Here is a 24,258-nt window from a genome sequence, read left to right as displayed (position 1 = left end):
CCCTTGCTCATGCTCTCTCTCTCTCTCTCAAAACAAATTAACTTAAATAAGATAAAATCTTTTTAAAAATTAATTAATTTAAAAAATGTTGCCCCATGTTGGGCTCTGTGCTGACAGTGCGAAGCCTGCTTGAGATTCTCTCTCTCCTTCTCTCTCCTCTCTCTGCCCTTCCCCTGCATGAGCTCACTCTTTCTTTCTAAAAATAAATATATATATATTTTTAAAAATTAAGAAGCACCTGGTTGGCCCAGTTGTTTAAGTGTCCAATTTCAGCTCAAGTCATGGCCTCACCATTTGTAAGTTCAAGCCCCACATCAGGCTCTGAGCTGTCAGAGCCTGAATCCCACTTCCGATTCTGTGTCTCCCTCTCTCTCTGCCTCTCTTCTGCTTGTACTCTGTGCTTCTCTCTCAAAAATAAATAAAAACATTTTTTAAAAAATTTTAAAAATATATAAAGTAACAGTTGTCCTTATTATACCTAGCTCAAACAACAAACAAAAGGTATTTATCTTCTTTCTTCTCTTGAAAATGACAAGAGTCTGCAGAGAAAGGAAGGCATATTTTTCTTGAGAAATTACTATCCTGTTTGTCCTGGCTATTTAGGTATTATACTGATTCGACACTGCAATTAATTAACAAAAGAATATTTCCTGTTGAATAGATAACATGTGTGCAAAATCCCAAAGGAAGAAAGGAGCATCTCCTGTTTTCCCCACTCCTACCACCACCCAGATCACTTTCCAGGAATGAAACTCCTACACTGGTTTCTCCTACTTCTTTCCAGATAAGGCAGTTAATTTGCTGTGAAGCCAATGATGCTTTGGCATCAGAGATCCTTATTGCTCAGGACCCTTCCCAGGCCCTGAACCCAATTCTGATTTGTACTTTTTGTATTCATTTTCTTCTTTAAGTTTATTTATTTTGAAAGAGAGAGAGAGAGAGAGCAACATCTATAGTCTCCTGATTTGTTCATTTTAGCCACTCTGACCAATGAGAGGTGGTATCTCAGTGTGGTTTTAATTGTATTTCCCTGATGATGAGTGACGTTGAACGTCGTTTCATGTGTCTGTTGGCCATCTGGATGTCTTTTTTGGAGAAGTGTCTATTCATGTTTTCTGCACATTTCTTCACTGGATTACTTGTTTTTCAGGTGTGGAGTTTGGTGAGTTCTTTATAGATTTTGGATACGAGTCCTTTATCTGATACATCATTTGCGAATATCTTTTCCCATTCCGTCAGTTGCCTTTTAGTTTTGTTGATTGTTTCCTTGCAGTGCAGAAGCTTTTTATCTTGATGAGGTCCTAATAGTTCATATTTGCTTTTCTTTCCCTTGCCTTTGGGGATGTGTCAAGTAAGAAATTACTGTGGCTGAGGTCAAGGACGTTGTTTCCTGCTTTCTCCTCTAGGATTTTGATGGTTTCCTGTCTCATATTTAGGTCTTTCATCCATTTTGAGTTTATTTTTGTGTATGGTGTAAGAAAGTGGTCTAGCTTCATTCTTCTACATGTCGCTGTCCAGTTTTCCCAGCACCATTTGTTAAAGACACTGTCTTTTTTTTCCATTGGATAGTCTTTCCTGCTTTGTCAAAGATTCGTTGGCCATACATTTGTGGGTCCAATTCTGGGTTCTCTATTCTATTCCATTGGTCTATGTGTCTGCTTTTGTGCCAATACCATGCTATCTTGATGATGACAGCTTTGTAGTAGAGGCTAAAGTCTGGGATTGTGATGCCTCCCATTTTGGTTTTCTTCTTCAGCAGGGCTAACCCATGTATTTGTAATCAAATGTTGGTCAGACAGCGTTACTTCTGGAGTTTGGCTATGTGTTTCTAGAGTGACAAGAGATGCCTCAGTCCCATGTCTTGTCATCCAGAAGACTAGCTTTAGCCTGTTTGTTGCCAGGGTTCCAAGATTGGAGAGAAGTGTACAAGGCTTACTGAGGCCTAGGCCCAGAGCTGACACAGGATTGCTTCCACCTTGTTCTATTGACCAAAGCAAGTCACAAGGCTGATCCAGAGTTAAGGAGTATGAAAATAAACACCAGACCAATTCAAGGTTTGGGGTAGAGATGGCAGGTGAGAGAGAGCCAGCGATTGGGGGCTATACAGACCCATAAACGTCCCACAGGAGCAAAAGCCAATATGAACATCAGCCTTGGCTAGAGGAAACCAAAACCACTTCTGGTCTGTGCTGGTTAAGGAAAAAATTTTCTCTCCTACCTGACTGCATCTGGCTTCGGTGAGAAGGGTGGACACTGAGGGAGCCTAGAAAGGAATGCATGAAGAAGAAGCCAGCCACACTGAGCCTGTTTCCCACTGCAGCTTTCCCCGTCAAGCTAGTCTTAGCTGGCCTAGAGAAGAAAATTCAAAATGAAGCTTGGAGGACTTTTTATACCAGAGGCTGAGCAGATAGGGTCTGTGGTCTTCCTGAGTATTGTTCCGGGGGGTGGGTAGGGGATGGTGGAAGAACTGGCCCAGTGAGGCAGATTCCAAAGGGCAGTAGGAGAAGAGGGTAAAGCTGTTACCTGATTACAATCTGCAAGTCCACAGACTCAACGTATTGTTCAAAAGTAAAAAGTTACAGATTGTAGTAAGTCATATGAGGGAAATAAACAGTGTGAGAGAGCGTTAGAGGTATAGAGAAAGGGAAGATATTTAGTTACTTGACAGAGTGACCAGGAAAGCGCTCCCTAAGGTGACTTCAAGTAGAAGAATGAACCAGCCTTAGCATTTCAGGCAGAGGAAGTGGCTAGTGTTTGAAGTCCCAAGGCAAGGAAAGACCTTGGCATATTCTAGGACAATAGTTTCTTTCTTTCTTTCTTTAAACCACAACACATGAGCAGAAACAAACAGGCAAACACATTTTATCTGCAATCCAGAGCACAGTCACATCTAAAACAAAAGTATCGTGAAACTCTCCTTTTCCCTAAACTGCTAAAGTGGGTTCTGATATTTAATCAGGTTCATTGAGATATCATTTACATACAGTAACATTCACTCTGTTTAGCTTCTATGTGCTTTGATAAATGTATCCAATCACTTATATCACCACCATCAAGTTTTAGAACATTTCCTTCTCCCTCAAAATTCCCTACTGATGCTTTGCAGTCAACCTCCCCCCCCCAACACACACAATGTGGAGACACTGCCAAGCACTGACCTGATTTCTTCCAATACAGATTTTTTAAAATAGTTATTCTTGATGCGTGTCTAGATGTCTATTGATTTTTTAACGATCTTTTCAAAAAACCTGCTTTGGGTTTCATCGCTTTTTCTCTATTGCTCTGTTCTCAATTTTATTGACTTCTGCTCTTCTCATTTCCTTCCTTGTTCACTTTGGATTTAACTTGCTCTTTTTTTTCTCCTGGGTTTTTAAGGTGGAGGATTAGATTACCGATCTGAAACTTTTCTTGTTTTTTTTTTTAATGTTTTTTTTAACGTTTATTTATTTTTGAGACAGAGAGAGAGCACGAACTGGGGAGGGGCAGAGAGAAAGGGAAACACAGAATTGGAAACAGGCTCCAGGCTCTGAGCTATCAGCACAGAAGCACAGAGCCCCATGCATGGCTCGAACCCAGGGACCCTGAGATCATGACCTGAGCTGAAGTTGGACACTTAACCGACTGAGCCAGCCAGGCACCCCAAAATTTTTCTTATTTTCTGGTTTAATGTTTAAATTTTAATTTAAGCACCGCTTTGGCGGTATCCACAAGTTTTGATAATATGTTTTCATTTCTATTCAATTCACAATATTTTCTGATTTCCCTTGTGACTTCCTCTTTGACCCATGGGTTACTTAGAAGTACGCTGTTTAATTTGCAAATATTTGGGAAATTTTCCAAATATCATTCTGTTATTCGTTTCTAGTTTAGTTCAGTTGTGGTGAGAAAACATACTTTTAATAATTTCAATCAGTTTAAATTTGGTGAGGATTGTTTTATGGCCCAGAATGTGATCCATCTTGATAAAGGTTCCATGTATCCTTGAAAAGAAGTGCTTCTGTGTTTGGGTGGAATGTTCCATAAATGTCAATTATGTCAAATTTGTTGATTGTGGGTTCAGGTCTTTATATCATTGCTAATTTTCTGTCTGGTTGTCTTCTCAATTACTGAGACGGGAATGTTGAAGTCTCCAACTGTAACTGTGGATTTAATTTTATTTTTCACTTCTAGAAGTTTTGCTCTATGTGTTCACAACATATAGTTTTGCTCTTGAAGCCTCTGAAATTTTAAGACGTTATTCAAAAATAAATAAACGTTAAAAAAAACATTAAAAAAAGAAAACAAGAAAAATTTCAGATTGGTAATCTAATCCTCCACCTTAAAAATCCAGGAGGAAAAAAAAGAAAAAAATAAATACAAAGTGAACAAGGAAGGAAATGAGAAAGAGCAGAAGTCAATAAAATTGAGAACAGAACAATAGAGAAAAAGCGATGAAACCCAAATTGATTTCTTTATTGTTAGGTCCCTCTTTATCCATGGTAATATTCTTTATTGTGAAGTCTAACTTGTCTGGTATTAATATAGCCCCTTTACTTTTTTCTGATTAGTGTTTGTATGTATATCTTTTTGCATACTTTTATTTTAACTCAGATATGGATTTATATTTGATGTATTTCTGGTAGAGGGCACATAATTTGGATCTTGCTTTTATTTGTGCAACATAGTTCAAAAGTAAAATAGGTAACCAATAGAGTGAGAGAAAATATTCACAATACATATAGACAACAGAAGACCAAAATGAACACGGATGAAGAATTTCTACAAATCAGTTGGAAAAAGATAGAAAACACAATACAAAAATGAGCAAACAACTTGGAGAGACTATTTCATGAAGGCTGATATTCAATGGCCAATAAACTTATGAAAAAGTACTTAACTTCATTAGTTGTCAGAGAAATTCTAACACCACAATGTGATGCCACTACATATCCCCAGAAGAACTAAAGTGAAAAAGATTAACCATAGCAAGAGTTGGCAAGGATGTGGAGCAACTGGAGCTCTCATACACTCTTGGTGTAAAGGTAAAATTGGTACAACTACTTTGGAAAATTGTCAGGCAGTATCCAAAAATACTGCCCACAAAAGTGTGTATATAATGTCTACCAAAAACATTTACTAAAATGTTCATAGTAGCACTACTCATAGTAGCTCCATATTGGAAACTATACAGATGCCATTAACACTTGAATGGATAAATTGTGTTATTTTGTCACGAAGGGACAGGGGAGTCAACGACAGGGGCACACAACACCACGGATGAATCTCAATGATGTAATGTTGAATGGGAGATGTCAGACACAAAAGAGGACACACTGCATGACTCTGTTTATATAAAATACAAAATGGTCAACATTAATCTACATGTTAGAAACAGGAAAGGATTACCCTTGTGGGTAGTGATAGGAAGGAGGTAGATGAAACTACCCCATAAGGGAATATTCTGGAATATTCCATTTCTTTCTTTGAAGGTAGTTACAAGACTGTGTTAATTTTGTGAAAAATATCAAGTTGTATGTTCATGATATGTACCTTTGGGTCTGCATGTTACATACTTCAATAAAAGTTTTCAATGAAGGGGCTGAAAAAACAAAAAGTCGAATAATTTTATGAGGCTTTTTGTGAAAAACAAGCCACTGATTCCTGCTTTCATCTCCTTTCCTGTTCAGAGTTTCTGTCTTTATTTTACTTATCTCTTTATTTTGGTATTAATTTCATATTATTATTTTTTATCTAAGTCATTCATGCACACAGTTTAAATACTTCAACAGGGGTTGTTATAGAAGATGATACCCACTCCCACTGGCTCTGACCTGTGCACTTCTCATCCCCCCGTCAGTCCAACATAGTTTGTTTTGGTTAAATGGATGTTCACTGTTAATCTATTACCACTGCACAAACATTACTTATTGCATAACCTCTCATTTTCCCTTGACCTAATAATTGCCTTTTTGTGAATTATTTCTATCTTCTTACCATGAATTCAATGTTCAAATATCCCCCAGTGCATATTTATTCTCAACTTCAAATACATTAAGTAGCCCATCACTCTTCTGAATGAAATTCCCTCTTTTTTTAAAACATTTTTAACATTTATTTATTTTTTGAGAGACAGAGGAGACAGAGTGCAAGTGAGGGAGAGGCAGAGAGGGAGTCACAGAAACCAAAACAGGCTCCAGGCTCTGAGCTGTCAGCACAGAGCCTGACGCGGGGCTTGAACTCACGAACCGCGAGATTATGATCCGAGCCGAAGTTGGACGCTTAACTGACTGAACTACCCACGCACTTCTAAATTCCCTCCTGAAGCCTCTGACCAGCTCCCATGAGGACTGGCTGCCTTCCAGGACTGCCAAACAGCTGTGGTCTTTGGGGTTTCCCTTCACTATCTTTCTAGGAATTTTTTCCCTCCTGTCCTGTGATGGACGTCCTGTTTCACATATATAAGGTCTCCTTTTAAAAAAAATTTTTTTAAATGTTTCATTTATTTCTGAGAAAGAGAGAGAGAGAGACAGCATGAGCAGGGGAGGACCAGAGAGAGAGAGGGAGATACAGAATCTGAAACAGGCCCCAGACTCTGAGTTTGCTGTCAGCACAGAGCACAACGAGGGGCTCGAACCCACGAACCATGAGATCAGGACCTGAGCCTAAGTCGGATGCTCAACCGACTGAGCCACCCAGGCATCCCTAAGGTCTTCTTTTTTATTTATCTCTTTTTTGTGGTGGAGCACGTCCCCTAAAAGTCACCGCCCCCCCCCCACTCCCTGCACAAAAAAAGAAGTGCATGGGAAGTAAATGCTTTGAGATCTTGCATCTCTGACAATGTATTTATTTTATTCTTACACTTAATGAATAGTTTGGTTTGGTATAGAACCCTAGACTGGAAAAGAAAAATTCCCTCAGAAGTTTGAAGGCATTGTTTCACTGTGTTTTAGCTTCCAGAGGATGACATTCTGGCACTTGATGCTTTGTATAAAACCTGTTTTATCCTCTCTAGAAGTTTTTAGGGCCTTCCCTTCATCCTCACTGGTGAAACTTTAAAACGATATAGCTCTAAAAGTGGCATATTTTCCTTGGATATGCTGGGCACCTTCACTCTAGAAACTCACGTTCATCAGTTCTGGGAGATTTTCTCAAATTATTTGATGAGGGGCCTCTAGGTGGTTCAGTAGGTTAAGCGTCGGACTTCAGCTCAGGTCACAGCTTGTGAGTTCAGGCCCAACGTTGGGTTATTTGCTGACAGCTCAGAGCCTGGGGCCTGCTTGTATTCCGTGTCTCCCTCTCTCTCTGCCCCTCCCCCACTCGCGCTCTGTCTCTCAAAAATAAATAAACATTAAAAAAAGTTTTCAGGTGGGGCGCCTGGTTAGCTCAGTCGGTTAAGCGTCTGACCTCGGCTCAGGTCATGATCTCACAGTTCGTGGGTTCGACCCGTGTTGGGCTCTGTGCTGACAGCTAGCTCAGAGCCTGGAGCCTGCTTCTGATTCTGTGTCTCCCTCTCTCTCTGACCCTCTCCTTCTCATGCTGTCTCTCTCTCTCAGAAATAAATAAAACATTTAAAAAAAGTTTTAAGGTATTTATTTGAAGATATCCTATCCTTCCAGCTCTTCTCTCTCTATTCTGTCTTTACACAATTCCCTAAGTCATATATTGAACCTCTTGGACTGCCTGACTTTTTAATCATTATTTTTCTCTCATTTTTCATATTGTTTTGTTTCTATTCTACTTTCTGGGGCATGTCAATGACTTTCTCTTCCATATCTTCTAGCATGTTTTTCATTTATGCTATCATATATTTTTTTTATTTTCAAGAGCTGTTTTGTTCTCTGAATGTTATTTTTTATAGTATTCTGTTCTTCATTCATGAATGTAATTTCTTTTCTTAACTCTCTTGAAGATATTAATAATATATTTTTTTGGTAAGTCTTCTCCCCACCTCCCCACCTTTGGTCTCTGTTTCCTTCAAGTTATTTTGTAATTTTTGTTTTGTTTGATCTTTATATTTCAAGATAGATTTTTTTCTTAAATTTCTGGTCATCCTTGACTGCTTATATTTAGAATAGGGCACTACAAAGCTGATTAGAAGCTCTATTCGCTTTGCATGGGAATTTTCAACTTTGATGTGATTGTCTTAGTTTGGGTTCCCTCAAAAGATACTCTGAGACATGTTTTCAAATGGAAGTACTCAGTGGAAACATAATAGGAGAGCAAGGAAGTAAGAAAACAAGAAAGAGAAGGCAGCCATAATGCTAGCTATGAGAATGACTAAGGCTTAATCCTGTGAAGGAATTTTGGGAAAATGGCATAAAACACACACCTCAGAATTATTGCAAGCAAGGGCGAGGGAGATGGGGTAGTTATCCATCAAATCCTGACAGTCATCGGTGGAAAGCTGCTCCTGGTGGGGAGGATGTTAAATCCCTAGCACTTCTAGCCTGTGTTACGAGCAGAGTTTCTTTCCCTGGCTTTGGAGAGAGACCACAGGCAAAAAGACTCATATGTTGGCACTTGGAGGTCAGCATGAGCTCACTGAAATGGAACTGCCCAGGGCATATGGGTGAGGGTAGTGACCTAGCTGGGCTGTTACTCAAATATGCCCATCTGCATTTTTAGGTCTTTTCTTTTGTCCTTGTCATATTTTTTGAGACAATCTCTTATCTGGAGGGTTCCAGTCTGGCTGCCAGAGTCCTGTGAGCTAAGTGGGGAGAAAGGCTGTGAATCTTAGCATTCAGTGGAAAACTCTAAACTTTCACTGAGTCTTCCTATTTTATTTTTTTAATGTTTCATTCATTTTTGAGAGAGAGAGAGAGAGTACACAACCAGGGGAGGGAGGAGACACAGAATCAGAAGCAGGCTCCATGCTCCCAGGTGTCAGCATAGAGCCCATTGTGAGGCTCAAACTCACAAACCACGAGATCATGACCTCAGCCAAAGTCAGATGCTTAACCGACTGAGCCACCCAGGCACCCCAATCCTCCTATTTTTGAATGACACCCTTGTCATTTGGTGGCCTCCCGTCCAGAGACACTCTAATTGGTACCTTCTGGGATATAAATTCTCAGACTTCTGTTAGTTTGGAAGGAAAAGTCATACACCTGCTGTCAGAGGAGAAGTATTTGGGGTTCAGCTGCTTCTTAAGTAGACTTCCAGCTAAACATTCTGCGTTCAGCCCCACACTCACCTCCAGAGGTGACTTGTGTCACTAATTCCTTTTGTAGCTTCTCTGATGGATATTTGGTTGCTGCTCTGCTTTCCCCAGCTTTCTCTAATCTTCTAAATCACTTACTATTTGTCTTCCAGCTTTCCAATTTCCAACATTTTGTTGCTACTATCTCCTTTTCTATTCTCTTTGCTGTGTGATTTTGGTCATTAAAAAGAATTCCTTACCAGAATCCCTTCTGTGCCTTTTCATAACTTACTATTTTATCACAGACAATGTGACATTTAAGTTCTAATCAACTGGGAGAACTCCACGTTGGTAACTTCTCAGAAAGGGATTGTCACAGTTATTTGAGTAACGGCATGTTGCCTACCTGGTGAAGACTTCTTCCCCTTCTACTTTCTGCCTTTATTGCCTTAGAAGCTTGAGAGCATTGACTGACCATTTGCTTTGTATCTACGAAAAAGAGAAAAGGATGATGTGATGTCTGCTCACCACCACTCCAGTCCCTAGTACAAGTGTGAGTGCCAGTGGGTAACAGGCCCAGGCTCATCAGCAGAAGGAGCTATTTTCTTTCAGATGTCAGGGACCCCAGACACGAGTCCTGCTGCTGTGCCTATTTTCCCAGCTTATCACACATTAATGTGGTAATCTAAGGATTGGCTGATGCCATTCCCTGTAGGATACCAGTTCTGGTAACAGCAAAGCTTCCTGAACTATGAGAACTATGAGCATTGAACCAGAATAGGAGAGAAGGATCATGGCAGATACTTCATGGAAGCTACAGCTGCCTCTTATTGGCTCATCTAAAAAAAGCAGGGAAGAGGGGTGCCTGGATGGCCCAGTCAGTTAAGCATCTAATTCTTGGTTTCCACTCAGGTCATGATCTCACAGTTTGTGATTTCAAGCCCCTCCTTGGGCTCCTCACTGAGAGCTTGGAGCCTCCTTGGGATTCTCTCTCCCTCTATCTCTGACACTCCCAGCTTGTGCTCGCTCTCTCTCTCTCAAAAATAAATAAATAAATAAATAAATAAATAAATAAATAAATAAACATTTAAAAAATTAAACAACAACAACAAGGGAGGGAACTTTCTGCAAGACTGGCTGATAGAGGTTGAGACCTATAATGGTCGGTGGTGTTGGTGACCCCTAAGGGATGCCTCCCAATATCCACACATTGTGTAGCCAATAGACTACCGGTGGATATGACTATGAGCCAGTTCTGAGCCTAAGCCTAAAGAAACCTTGGTAGTTTTCATTTTTGCTCTCTTGGGAACTTTAAGTCTCCAGGTAAGAAATCTGTCTACTCTGTTGGAGTGACTGTGTGGAAAGGCCACACGGAGAGGGAGGGGCCCTGAGATTTCCCAACAAAGCCAGCAACAATGAGAATTGAGGCCTCAGATGTATGATGCCAGTTGAGCAACTCCAGTCATCCCCTGGCCACTTGAGCCCTCCAAGCTGAGGCTCAAGACATGTGAGGGAAAGAAGCCGTCGTGGGAGTTCCAGCCCCAACAGGCATCACATGAATCAGAAGCAAGTTATGACCTGCCAAAATTCCTGACCCACTGCATTGAGAGAAACAATACAACGGTTACTGTTTTAAGACACTGAGTTTTGGTGCAGTTTTTTATGCATCAATAGGTAACCAAACTGGACCAGAAGAACTTAGGGTTCTTGATGTCCGACGGACTCCCTCTACCATAAAGAAGATCTCATGACATTTAGACTGTGCTCAAAAAGAGCTAAACATACAGGCATCTCAAAGCATATACTGGTCTGGAAGGAAATATGCATTTTAGAATTTTTTTTAAGTTTCTTCATTTATTTTGAGAGAGAGAGGCGCAGAGAGAGGAGAGAATCCCAAGCAGGCTCTGCACTGTCAGCACATTGCCCTACACAAGGCTTGAACTCATGAACTGTGAGATTGTGACCTGAGCCAAAATCAAGAGTTGGACGCTTAACTGACTACTGAGCCACCCAGGCGCTTTGGAATTTTTATAAAATCTCTAAAAAATATGAGCTTAGGCATTGTTTTCTTTATTTATCGCAAGGTTTCAAAAGCCTAAACTTAAAGAGTGGGAAATGCCCCAAACACTACCTCCAGATTGGGTGGATTTTTGACCCGTCCCAGTATGAGCACCCTCTAACACAGAGCAAGGGAGCTGGCATCCCCTCCGCTTATGATATTTTTTGGCAGTGGCTTAAATTTGATAACTTCAGTTTTTTTTAATTTACTTACTTTTATTTTATTTTTTAAATTTATTTATTTCTTTTGAGAGAGAGAGTACAAATGCAAGTAGTGGAGGGGCAGAGAGAGGGGGATAGGGAGAGAATCCCAAGCAGGTTCCATGGGGGTCAGTGCAGAGCCAGATGTGGGGCTAGAACTCACCAATCGTGAGATCTGACCTGAGGCAAAGGCAGACACTTAACTGACTGAGCCATCCAGGTGTCCCTATTTACTTTTATTTTGGAGAAAGAGAATGCAAGTGGGAAAGAAGGAAGAGAGAGAATCTTATGCAGGCTCTACACTCAGTGTGGAGCCAACTTGGGCCTTGATCCCATGACCCCAGGATCATGACCTGAACCCAGATCAAGAGTGGTCAACTGACTAAGCCACCCAGGTGCACCGATCTGATGCCTTTAGTTTATTTTTTTAATGTTTATTTATTATTGAGAGAAAGACAGAAGGAACAGCTGCAGGGGAGGGGCAGGGAAAGAGGGAGACACAGAATCCAAAGCAGGCTCCAGGCTCTGAGCTATCGGCACAGAGCCCATCTGGGGCTTGATCTCGCAAGTGGCAAGACCATGATATGAGCTAAAGTCGGACACTCAACAGGCTGAGTCGCCCAGGCACCCCTGATGCCTTTAGTTTAAACCCAGGTTGGGGCACCTGGGTGGCTCAGTCAGTTAAGCATCTGACTTCAGTTCAGGTCATGATCTCCCAGTTTGTGGGTTCCAGCCCTGTGTCGGGTTCTGTGCTGACAGCTCAGAACCTAGAGCCTGCTTGGATTTCTGTGTCTCCCTTTCACTCTGTCCCTCCCCTTCTTGGGATCTGTCTCAAAAATAAACATAAACAATTTTTTTAAATAAATAAAGCCAAGTTAAGTTTTTTTTGTGTTTTTTTCCTCCTCATTAAACTTTTGTTTTAATGGGTCTCAAAATTCTGTGACAGATTTTTGGTCAAGTTGTTTCCATTAAAAAGTACTGATTTTATTTATTTATTTTTTTAATGTTTTATTTATTTCTGAGAGAAAGAGAGAGACAGCGTGAGCAGGGAGGGTCAGAGAGAGAGGGAGACACAATCTGAAACAGGCTCCAGACTCTGAGTTGGCTGTCGGCACAAAGCCTGATGCGGGGATCGAACCCGTGAACCGTGAGATCATGACCTGAGCCAAAGTCGGACGCTTAACCAACTTTGCGCCACACAGGCACCCCACAAATCCGTTTTCATAAGGAGCTCGTCTAGAAAGATTTTCTTCAGCTGGGGCAGATCCTGGAGATGGGCGATGAAGGGCACTGGGACTGCGTACCCGGGACCTTCAACCTCACAACAAACCTCTGGCGGCCGAAGGACTCTGGACAGCAGAGCTCCATGCAGAGCCAGAAGGTGCAGTTGGGGCCACATTGGCGCGGCTGCTTCAGGGGCAGGATGGTGTTGTCATGACAGCGGTGTTGGGAGGGGTCGTAGACCTGGTCCCCACATCGGTGGGGGGGGGGGGGCGGGCTGGCACAGCCACAGGCCTGAGCCCATGGGGGCATCTGGGGAGACACTGCGACTGCCTTTGAACCCTGGAGGAAGAGGATTGTTATGCACAGGAACTCCTAAGATGCTTCTTCGAGCTTTCATCGCTTCTGAAGAGGCTGTAGGACAATGAAGGAGACCAATCAGGACTGGACAAAAAGTACTGATTTTAAAAAGTAATAACTTAAGGGGCTCCTGGGTGGCTCAGTTGGTTAAGCTTCCTACTTCAGCTCAGGTCATGATCTCACAGTTTGTGGGTTTGAGCCTGGAGTCGGGCTCTGTGCTGACAGCTCAGAGCCTGGAGTCTGCTTCAGATTCTGTGTCTCCCTCTTCTTCTGCCCCTCTCCCACTTGCTCTCTGTCTCTCAAAATAAAAATAAAAGACATTAAAAAATGTTTTTAAAATTAATAACTTAAGGGGTGCCTGGGTGGCTCAGTCGGTTAAGCATCCGACTTTGGCTCAGGTCATGATCTCACGGTCCGTGGGTCCGAGCCTGGCGTTGGGCTCTGTGCTGACAGCCAGCTCAGAGCCTGGAGCCTGTTTCAGATTCTGTATCTCCCTCTCTCTCTGACCCTGCCCTGCACATGCTGTCTCTCCCTCTCTCTCTCTCTCTCAGAAATAAATAAAATATTAAAAATTTAAAAAAATAAAATAAGAAATTAATAACTTAAAACTGCCCCCCCAATGCAATGGTCCACAAAACCTCCTTTTCTTCTGAAGGCTTTACAATTCACTGTTATCATTAACCAGTCTTTTACTTTTAAACTTAAATGGCCGATTGACACAATCAGTTCTGAGACCGCTCCTCCACCATGAAGCTAGGTTATGTTTTAAAAATAAACTCCTATAGGGGCGCCTGGGTGGCTTAGTCGGTTAAGCGTCCGACTTTCGCTTAGGTCATGATCTCGCGGTTCGTGGGTTCGGGCCCCGCGTCGGGCTCTGTGCTGACTGCCAGCTCAGAGCCTGGAGCCTGTTTCGGTCTGTGACTCCCTCTCTCTGACCCTCCCCTGCTCACGCTGTCTCTCTCTCTCTCTCCTAGAAATAAATAAAAAACATTAAAAAAAATAAACTCCTATAAGAAAGAAAATACTCATCTTTACAGAATTCTCCTCATGTGGTGCTGGCACATTCTCCCAAGGAGCACCTGAATGTAAGGAAAGGATGGTGAGGTTAGTAACCACATGAGACAGGGTCTGAATCCCATCTCTTTCATGTTTTAGCTGTGGGGCTTTGGAGAAGTTATTCAACCTTTTCCGTCTGTGCTCCCTCATCACTGAAAAGTGAGAATGTTAATACCTATCTTGAAGGGTTGCTTTGAGAGTAAAAGAGGTAATGTATATGAAACTACATTACATACTGCTGGGCATATGGTTAAGGCTCAAATATATCTTGGCTTCATTTTGCTGCATTCAAAGGTTATTGGAGACAGAGTTATGACTCAAGGAAGTCCAAAGAGGAGCGAGAGGGCTAGATAGCTCACTGGCAGTTTGGTTGAGTCACCATCACTGCCCTCTCTTCTCTCTATTGCATTGACGTAGATCCTAGAGGTACTAGATTTTTAAAATAGTAACCTATTCCCCTATATTTCCTGTATCCTCCATCCCTACACTCATTACAGAAAACAGGGTTCTGGTTTTATCTAAAGAAAGGAATGATAATAGAACATCAATTATAAATGAATCAAACTTTTTGCTTTGGGGGCTTTAAAAGCCAAAGACTAATGGCATAAGAAGACAGCTTTATTATTATTTTTTTAATGTTTTATTTATTTCTAGGAGAGAGAGAGAGAGACAGCGTGAGCAGGGGAGGGTCAGAGAGAGAGGGAGTCACAGACTGAAACAGGCTCCAGGCTCTGAGCTGGCAGTCAGCACAGAGCCCGACGCGGGGCCCGAACCCACGAACCGCGAGATCATGACCTAAGCGAAAGTCGGACACTTAACCGACTAAGCCACCCAGGCGCCCCAGAAAACAGCTTTAAAAGAATAATTAGAGAGCTGTTTTTTTCTCAACATTGTCACACATATGCATAAATATTCACACACATGCATACACACACACTGACACGTGTGCATGACCACACTCAAAGGACTAGCCAAATATTCTCTGAACTTCAGAGTAGAGAAGTAGAGCAGAGAGCTAGAACGAATTTCGCCATTGACTTAGATCCTTAGAAACTATTAATGTGTTTTTCTCTTTGTACTTAGCAAGGAAATGACCTCCTTTGTATTTGGTTATGGCATCAATCTACTTGTGAGGAGATTAAGATTGTTTTAGAAGGAATACTAAGAAGAAAAGAGGTAATATGCATTATTGAAATTCAAAATAGTTTTTTTCCAGCAAAACAATAGGCTTGAAAACTTGATTCTGTGTGAAATAATTTCCTATATTCACTTAGCTCCCATTTAACAAGATCAAGATCCAAAACTAGATTCAAATTTCTACCAAAGTAGGGGTAATTTGGTCTATTGTCTTTGATTTCCTCATCTACTCATGATGATGATGACAATACCTACATCAAAGGATTGTTTCCAGAAGGAGCTTCTGTCTTCTGAAGCGGCAACTGGAGCCAGGAAGCCAAGGATATGATATGGAAGGAATGAAAGAGAAGCCTGCCCTTTCTTCTCTTGGGCATTGAGGAAGATAGCTGGGAGGTGAGAGTGAGATAAAAATCAAAGAGGCTTAACTTGCTTTTGTGGGAATGGCTTCAGAAATATCCAGAAAAGAGAAGAAATCATTGAAAATGGCACAAACCTGTACCCAGTGTAGATAAGTGGACAAATCAGGGTGAGCCGTCAGAGAGACAGGGTCTAGTTTGTACTTCCAGTCCTCCAGTGATGAGTATTCAGTTGAGAGCCACGGGCTTGCCATGGAACATGGTGTGGCAGGAAGATCCAAACAGGAAACAGAGGCATGTAGTTTGGGTCAGAGACTGGATGGAGGACATGGTGGAAATTAAAAGGGTCCATTGGGCTTTGCAGAGCTATGGGGAGGTTGAGATCAGACCTAGACAAGAAAGACATATGGGGGGTGCCTGGGTGACTCAGTCCATTAAGCGTCTGATTCCTGATTTTGGCTCAGGTCATGATCTGGCAGTTCATGAGTTCGAGCCCCACCTTGGGCTCTACACTGACAGCACAGAGCCTGCTTGGGATTCTCTGTCTCCTCCCTGTCTCCTCCTCCTCCACTCATGCTCTCTCTTTCTTTCAAAAATAAATAAACTTAAAAAAGAAAGGAAGAAAGAAAGAAAGAAAGAAAGAAAGAAAGAAAGAAAGAAAGAGAAGAAATAAAGAAAGAAAGACATGTGAGATACTGTAAGTGCTAACTTGAGCCAAAGTCTAGCAGGGTGAGCATGACCAAGTACATATTGGACCATAAACCAGAGGAGCCAAAGGACATACTGAGAGCACAAGGACCCCAATTCTCCTCGTATATTCATCCCCAAGGAGATCATTTATGCCTTTTCTTTCTCTCCATGCACCCCCAACAGCTACTTGGCAAAAACCCTGGGAGGAGGCAAGACCTCTGAGAAATCTGAGACTCAGCTTTTTTACCTAGATAGACTAAAAAGTATCTGAACAGCCTATTTATTCTGTGGTATTGCACTGAAACAACTCCAGCTTTTAATGCCACCCGGTGGATGAAGGTTGTAAGAAAGACCACATTGCTTATAGATAGACTATATCTCCTCATATCTCTGAGTTTTGGTATACGATAATTGATCCTATTAAAGAGTTTAGACATTCAAAATTGCCTGCAATAGTCATTTTTTGTTGTGTAACAAACAACTCCAAGATCTCAGCGGTTTATAACAACAACCAACTATTTTCATGCTTTTGGTGGTAGAAATTGGCTATGGTTTGGCTTATCCAAATTGGGCTTGACAGGGAGTGGAGCCTGACTTGCGGCTTGATCCCATAACTGTGAGCTCATGACCTGAAGTGAAATCAAGAGGTTGATGGTTAATTAACTGAGCTAACCAGGCACCCTGGGCCTTAAAAAAAATTTTTTTAAATGTTTTTTTTTTTTTCTTTATTTCTAGGAGAGAGAGAGAGAGAGACAGCATGAGCAGGGGAGGGTCAGAGAGAGAGTCACAGACTGAAACAGGCTCCAGGCTCCAAACTGGCAGTCAGCACAGAGCCCGACGCGGGGCTCGAACCCACGAACTGCGAGATCATGACCTAAGCGAAAGTTGGACGCCCAACCGACTAAGCCACCCAGGCGCCCCCCAAAATTTTTTTTTAAATTAGGGATGCCTCGCTAGCTCAGCAGGTAGAGCATGTGACTCTTGATCTCTGACTTAGGAGTTCAAGCCGCACCTTGGGCATAGAAATTACTAAAAAAGAGGGGCGCCTGGGTGGCTTAGTCGGTTAAGCGTCCGACTTTCGCTTAGGTCATGATCTCGCGGTTCGTGGGTTCGAGCCCCGCGTCGGGCTCTGTGCTGACTGCCAGCTCAGAGCCTGGAGCCTGTTTCAGTCTGTGACTCCCTCTCTCTCTGACCCTCCCCTGCTCACGCTGTCTCTCTCTCTCCACTAGAAATAAATAAAACATAAAAAAAGTTTAAAAAAAAAAAAGAAATTACTAAAAAAGAAAAAAAAATTAAAGAGTAGGGGGCCAAGGGGCTCACTGTTTTGTACATATTATTTGATGGTGGAGGAAACACTCTATGAGATTATTGCTTGGATACAGAGTTATAACCAACATTAAAACAGAAACAGCACACATTTTGCCAGAGAAGAGAAAAAAGAGAGTATATTCTCAAATTATTTTATAATACTTAAATATAAGTTTGTTAATGACATTTGACAAAGACAGTATAAGATAGGAAAACTATAGGCTAATCTCACTAACAAACATAGTTGGGAAAATCCTAAACAAGATTTTTGTAAATCTAACCAAGGTGTGTGTGTGTGTGTGTGTGTGTGTGTGTGTGTGTGTACTGCTAACCTGACAATTAAAAAGGGGGGGAACCCTTAAGTAATTATTGTATTATTTATAGGGATTTTATTGTGTACATAGAAAACCCAACACATCATTAGAATTGATAGGAAACCTTAGAAATGTTACTGGTTCTGAGATAAATAAGCAAAAAAACTGATTTTCTTTATACAAGCAGCAGATTAGTAAGAAAATATAATTTTATAAAAGCCCTTTACAATATAATAACGACTTGAAAGTAACTAGGGATAAATCAAACAAAAATGTTTAAGAAATTTCTGAGAAAAATTATATCATTTTATTGAAATGTGCTAAAGCAGACCTAAATAAAGACATGCTATGTTTTTGGATGAGAAGACTTAGTATTATAGTGGTGTCAGCTCTCCCCCAAGTAATCCGTAAATCTAATGCAATTTTTAAAAAAATCCTTAGTAACAGTTTTTCTGAACTTCAAAACCTGATTCCACATGGATGAACAAAGAGCCAAGAACAACTAAGATATAATAAGATATGTGCCGTACCATATATCAACAATTATGGCAGGGTGCCTGGGTGGCTCAGTTCCTTAAGCATAGAATTCTTGATTTCAGCTCAGGTCATGATCTCTGGTCATGAAATCAAGCCCCACATCAGGCTCTGCACTGATGGCATGGAGCCCGCTTGGGATTCTCTCTCTTTCCTTTTCTCTGCCCCAGCTCTTTCTCTCTCTCTCTCTCTCTCAAACTAAAAAATAAATAAATAAAATTTAAAAATAAATAAATAATAAACACTAAAAAATTATGGCAATTATTTAGTAATTAAGATAGTTGGGTATTCATACAGAGATAAACTCATAGAGCAATGGAATAGAATAGAAAGTTTAACAATAATCATGCATATATATGGACATCCAATACAGACACAGGTAAGTTATCCTTGTTCTCTGGATGGGATTGAGTATTCAATAAATTGCACTGAGACAATTAGTTTTCCATAAGAAAAAACAAAATAAAGGGGCACCTGGGTGGTTCAGTCAGTTAACCATCTGACTTCGGCTCAGGTCATGATCTCAGGGTTCCTGAGTTCTAGCCCCACATCAGGTGAGCATGGACCTGCATCGGGTGAGCTTGAGTGACGCTTTGGGTGAGCATGAGCCCCACTTTGGCTGAGCCCCGCTTCTCTTTCCCTCTCTCCCTCAATCACTTGTGCCCTCCTTCTCTCTAAAAAATAATGCATTAGTAATAATGCTGCTATAAACATTCTTGTACAAGTTCTGTGTGGACATATGCTTTTATTTAATCTGCTGGCTCATGTCAAGAATAAACAAAGCTGGACACTACTTCAAGTGGTAAGGACAGATTTTAGTCCGTAAGATACTATCGCAGAAGGGAAAAGCATGAATGGAACTCAACTTTGATTCATACCGAGGTAACTGGGCATTTTAAAGGGAGAATGATGGAATAGGGAGGGGGTTGAGTGGCAACTTTGTAGAGTTAGGGAAGTGAAAAATTACAAAAAGCAGGAAGCGGAGGAGTTGGTCCATGTGAAAAACATTTGGCGCCTATCCAGGTTAGGCTTCTATCCTCCCAAAGAGGCTGGGAGGCAGGGGCCCTACTTTCAGGAGTCAGCAGGAAGAAGCAATAAATTCTTTTGGCAGCCTTGAGTTTTCTCAGGTAGGTGCTTTAAGGGGGTCAAGGGTCATCACAAGGATGTGGCCTTGAGCTGTTGGAAATGATGTTAGCATTTTTTAAAGTCTTTATAGGTCTAGATGGAAAGGGTTTAGAGAAACTTGGCTAGAGTTTGGTCAAGGAGAGAATCATTTTAGTCACATGGTAATTTTATATTTAACATTAACATATTTTGAAGAACCCTGGGTATCTTTGTGTGCTTTTTGAAAAACATGTGAATATATTGCTATTCTAAAAAGTAATAATAAGAGGTGTATTATAGCAGACATCATATACAGGCATATAACCAAGAATTACTATCTAAAATTTATAGAAAGCTTCCACAGATCAATATGAAAAAGACAATAAACCCCACAGAAAAAGTGAAGACAGGACAAAAGACAATTCCTCAAAGAAGAAACAAAAACTGCCAATGAAAATAATGAGATAACATTTCACATTCATCAGATTGGCAAAGATAAGTCTGGTAATATCAAATGTGAGACTATGGGGCAATAAGGACCCTCTTACATTGGATGGGAGAGTAAACTGGAAAAAACACTGTGGAAACCATTTGGCAATCTTTAGTAAAGTTGATAACACAATTCCATTTATACACTTTAAAAAAATGTTTGTTTACTTTTGAGAGAGAGAGACAGAGCTCAAGCAGAGGAAGGGCAGAGAGAAAGACACACACGGAATCTGAAGCAGGCTCCAGGCTCTGAGCCATCAGCACAGAGTCCTATGCAGGGCTCAAACTCACAAACCTTGAGATCATGACCTGAGCTGAAGTTGGACATTTAATGGACTGAGCCACCCAGGTGCCCCTCCACTTATAAACTTATACCCAAATTCTCCCACATTTGCACAAGAAGACATACAGGAGTATGTTTATTGCAGCATTGTTTCATATAGCATAAGTTGGAAATAACTTGAATATTCATAAGCAAAAAATGATACATGATATGTGATATCTTTATATAATTGAATATTATACTGCTGTGCTGTTCAATATGGTAGCTACAAGCCACATGGGACTCTTTAAATTTAAATTTAAAAACAATAGATTCAAATTTAAATTGATTAAAATGAATTCTATGTTTTAAGTGTCAGAGTTTGAATTCAGTTCCTCAGTCACATTAGCTGCATTCAGATGCCTCGAGTGCTCAGTAGTGGTACCATATTGGACAGTGTAGATATAGAGCATTTCCATCACTGCAGAAAGTTCTATCTACTGGACGGCACTGTTATAGAACAGATAAAATGAAACGTCTGGGTCTACATGTTTCAAAATATATAAGTCTCAAAAATATGGGGCACCTGGGTGGCTCACTCGGTTAAGCGTCCGACTTTAGCTCGGGTCATGATCTCATGGCTTGTGGCTTCAAGCTCTGCGTTGGGCTCTGTGCTGACAGCTAGCTCAGAGCTTGGAGCCTGCTTCAGATTCTGTGTCTCTCTGACCCTCCCCTGCTCACGCACTCTCTCTCAGAAATAAATAAAACATTAAAAAAAAATATATATATATATATATATAAGGTTGATAGGAAAAAGCAGGCAAGCTGTCCAGGGACACCCAGAGTGTCCCACCTAAATACCCTCCCATTTAATAAACCTTCCCAATTAAAATTTGAAAGAAATTAAAAACATTCATTGCCTTCAGAGATGGTAAGTGTGTAGTGAGGGATGAAGTGGTTGATAGACTTTTCACATATAGCCTTTGCCTCTTTTAAATTTTGAACCATGCCAACGATATTATCTATTCAAATATAGTAAAATAAATTCTGGCCCCAACCGGTTCAAGAAAAATGCTCAACGCAGGTATAGCCTGTTTGGACTTTGGCAAAACCATATTTTATGGGTTACTTGTTTAAACCTATCCATCCACCAGATTATCTTAAAAAAGAACCTTGTGTTTCCTTTCTGTGATCTTTTACAATTTCCACAGAATGCAAAATTTGAATATTTGCACTGAAACGTCTCCAGCAAGATCTTGCTCAATCCTGTTTCACGTGAAAATGAAAACCTATGACCAAAAAAGTTTTGAAATTACTTGTAAAGAACTGTAATGTGAAGATGAAACTAAACTGTAATGTGTTAGCTAATAAATAAGTCCAGTTTGAACACATTAAAATGCGGTATGTTCTTATAGACCCATAAAAATACAGTAATAGTACAAAATAATTTGCGGGAATGGCAATAATCACATTTAGGCTAGAGGTTACCTCTGAGAAGAGAGGAAGGCTATCAGGAAGGAGTACACAGGGGCATCAACTGAGTCTGTAATATTTTACTTTTAAAAAAAATACAGCAAATTGTTAGTGTTGAATAAGGTGGGTAGTGAGTCCGTGAGGTTCATTATGGCGATGCTATGTAGTTTTCTACTTATTTCATCTGTTTTTTTTTTTTAACACTATAAACGCTTTATTAACAATCGCAAATCACCCCTGTGGGCCAAGTGGTCGTCCCAGACATCAGGACCCAGCCACAAGTTCAGCGCAGCCTCCCTGCGGCCTCTCGCTCTGATAGGGTGAGCACTTGCGCCCAGGACCTCTTACCTTGCGGAGAGTGGAGCTGCTCGTGCTGCCCATGAACTCCACGCGCACCTGCGCTCACCGCTGGCGAGCCGGTCCCGCCCCGGCACGTTGCCGACCTTGGCCAGTTCGATAGGCTGAACCCGGCTGGTGTACGTGATTGCAGTTAGATGTAGATCTCCTCGTTTTGAAACAGAAAAAAAGACAAAGGAGAAAATCATTTTAAGCGTTAAATGTGAAAGCCTGGATGTGAGGGAGCACATTGCACCTCTGAGAAACTTAAAAAAGCTTTGTAGCCGGATTTGCCCTGGAGAAGTCTGGCCATGTGAGCATGGGCAGGACACTGGACTATTTAAGCCTTGGTGACAGAAAAACATAAGCAAATATAAGATCAGATATGAATTTTTCTTTGTAGAATGGACCTCTTTTTATTAGCCAAGGCGTCACTAGATTAGGTAAACATCAAAAAGCTACATACAATTCTTAATGTGAATACATTTTTACATTGCACTTACTGCTCTCAAGATTCTGGCACCCAGAGGGAAGAAGATGTGTACCACTGTATGTGCTGTGCTGAGTATGTGACATCCGTGATCTCTTGTAGTTTTTCATTGCCTCTCTATCTGCTCATCTATCTGTACTCCTCACTGGGCGAGTACTTCAAAAAAGTCAGGGACCATGTCTGTCCTGTTCACTGCTGTGTGCCCAGCATCCAGCACAGAGCCCCTGGGTCCATGCTGCAAAAAAAAAAAAGCTTCTTTTTTTGTTTGGTTTTGTTTTTTTGTTTTAATTGTTGAGTCAACATCTTTCTTCTTGGCCGTTTGTTTTATACTTATTAAATAAACCAAAAGAACCGTTGTTTGTTATACAAACATGAGCACAGGTATGTATGACTGAAATTAACCATCTCACAATAGAAAATGTCAATGTTCGGAGTCTATCATGCTTCAAGATTCTGGGCCATTTTCTAGTATGGAAAACAAACTGAGCATTTCCATCTCCAACAGATGCATGTTGTCTCCTTGATATTAAGGCATGAAATCGTCCTTCCAAGTCCATACTACATGTTTGCTGCCAGTGCTGGCTACAGTGTTCTGGTTCATGCTCCAACCCTGGTTAAGCTAACACAGTGTCTCCTTGGTGACTGCCGATTCTTCTTCTCGTATTCTTTGGTTCTGAGCAATCTCCACAAGCTGCTGGGCTGCTTGGTTTTCATTCATATACCAAGGAGGTTTATAAGTCTTCCTTCCTTTGACTAGATGTTCCAAAGAGTGCTCCTTTGTTTCGATGTCTAGTAACCATGATGTGTGTGTGCTGTTTTGTCTGTTCTTCGCTTTGTCAAAGAAGCTTTCTGGTGTCCAAGTGCTTGTCCAAGAAACAACAGAAACTGACTCTCCAAATTTAACAACGGTAAACCACAGCAGCCTAAGCATTTACTAATAAAGCATTTTGACTAACTTGATAAGAGGTTCCCAGTTTTGTTGCTCTCAGAAAGAGATCACTGTGTGTTGTAGCCCCAAATAGACCATCAACCACAAGGAATCACTGATATTAGCATCCTTCAAAATATTATCTGCTTCTTGTTCCACTTCTTCTCTATAAGCAAGAATCAGTTTTCTTCCATAAAACTCTTCCAGGGCTTTCTTCCCTACTGTCAGGACTCAGATATAGGCTTCCAGATACACTCAAGTGCAGCATCTTACAACTCCCAGGCCCTTGGATGTTGATGATTCTTGGGATCTCCCAGGCCCAAGCTAATCAGGTAACACATTTCAAAATCCAGGGGGAGGGAGACCACTAACTGCTGCCTTTCCAAAGAAGCAGTTACTGATGGGAGCACTTCTTACACTGAATTTGCATTCTGCATAAAAATGAAGCAAGATGTTAAGAGTAGTAGCACTTTTTCCCCCCTTTTTTGACTAATTTTTTCTGAGGAGCACTGACCAAAGAAAGAAAGATGGTTCCTTAGATCTACTTTAAAGGGTGTATCTTCCCTGGATCTTCAACATTGCTTTTCAGTGTGATAATGGACCTTACTCAGGGAATGGCTGTCCCTTACTTAGGGAGTGGCCTATCCATGCAGATGGAGGGTGTGGTGGTGGTGAGTGGTCCGTCCTTGGCAATGTGGACTGGAAACTGGAGAGAGGGGTCTTCGTATCTCCAGAGAGGGATCATATGCATTCACCTCTTTTATTTAACATCTTTCATTTCTTATCAAAGAAATGACAGCAAAATATAGAAAGCAACATTTCT

General features: G+C 41.1%; 1 pseudogene; it reads right to left on the bottom strand.

Annotated features, from left to right (window-relative positions):
* Positions 1–22,952: 22,952 nt before the first annotated feature.
* On the bottom strand, positions 22,953–23,776 carry LOC120238145 (annotated as a pseudogene).
* Between the last annotated feature and the right edge of the window lie 482 nt (positions 23,777–24,258).

Source organism: Hyaena hyaena, unplaced genomic scaffold (assembly GCF_003009895.1).
Source record: "Hyaena hyaena isolate Hyena2069 unplaced genomic scaffold, ASM300989v1 scaffold_202, whole genome shotgun sequence".
NCBI classification, from domain to species: domain Eukaryota; kingdom Metazoa; phylum Chordata; class Mammalia; order Carnivora; family Hyaenidae; genus Hyaena; species Hyaena hyaena.
This window is presented reverse-complemented; position numbering and strand designations above follow the sequence as displayed.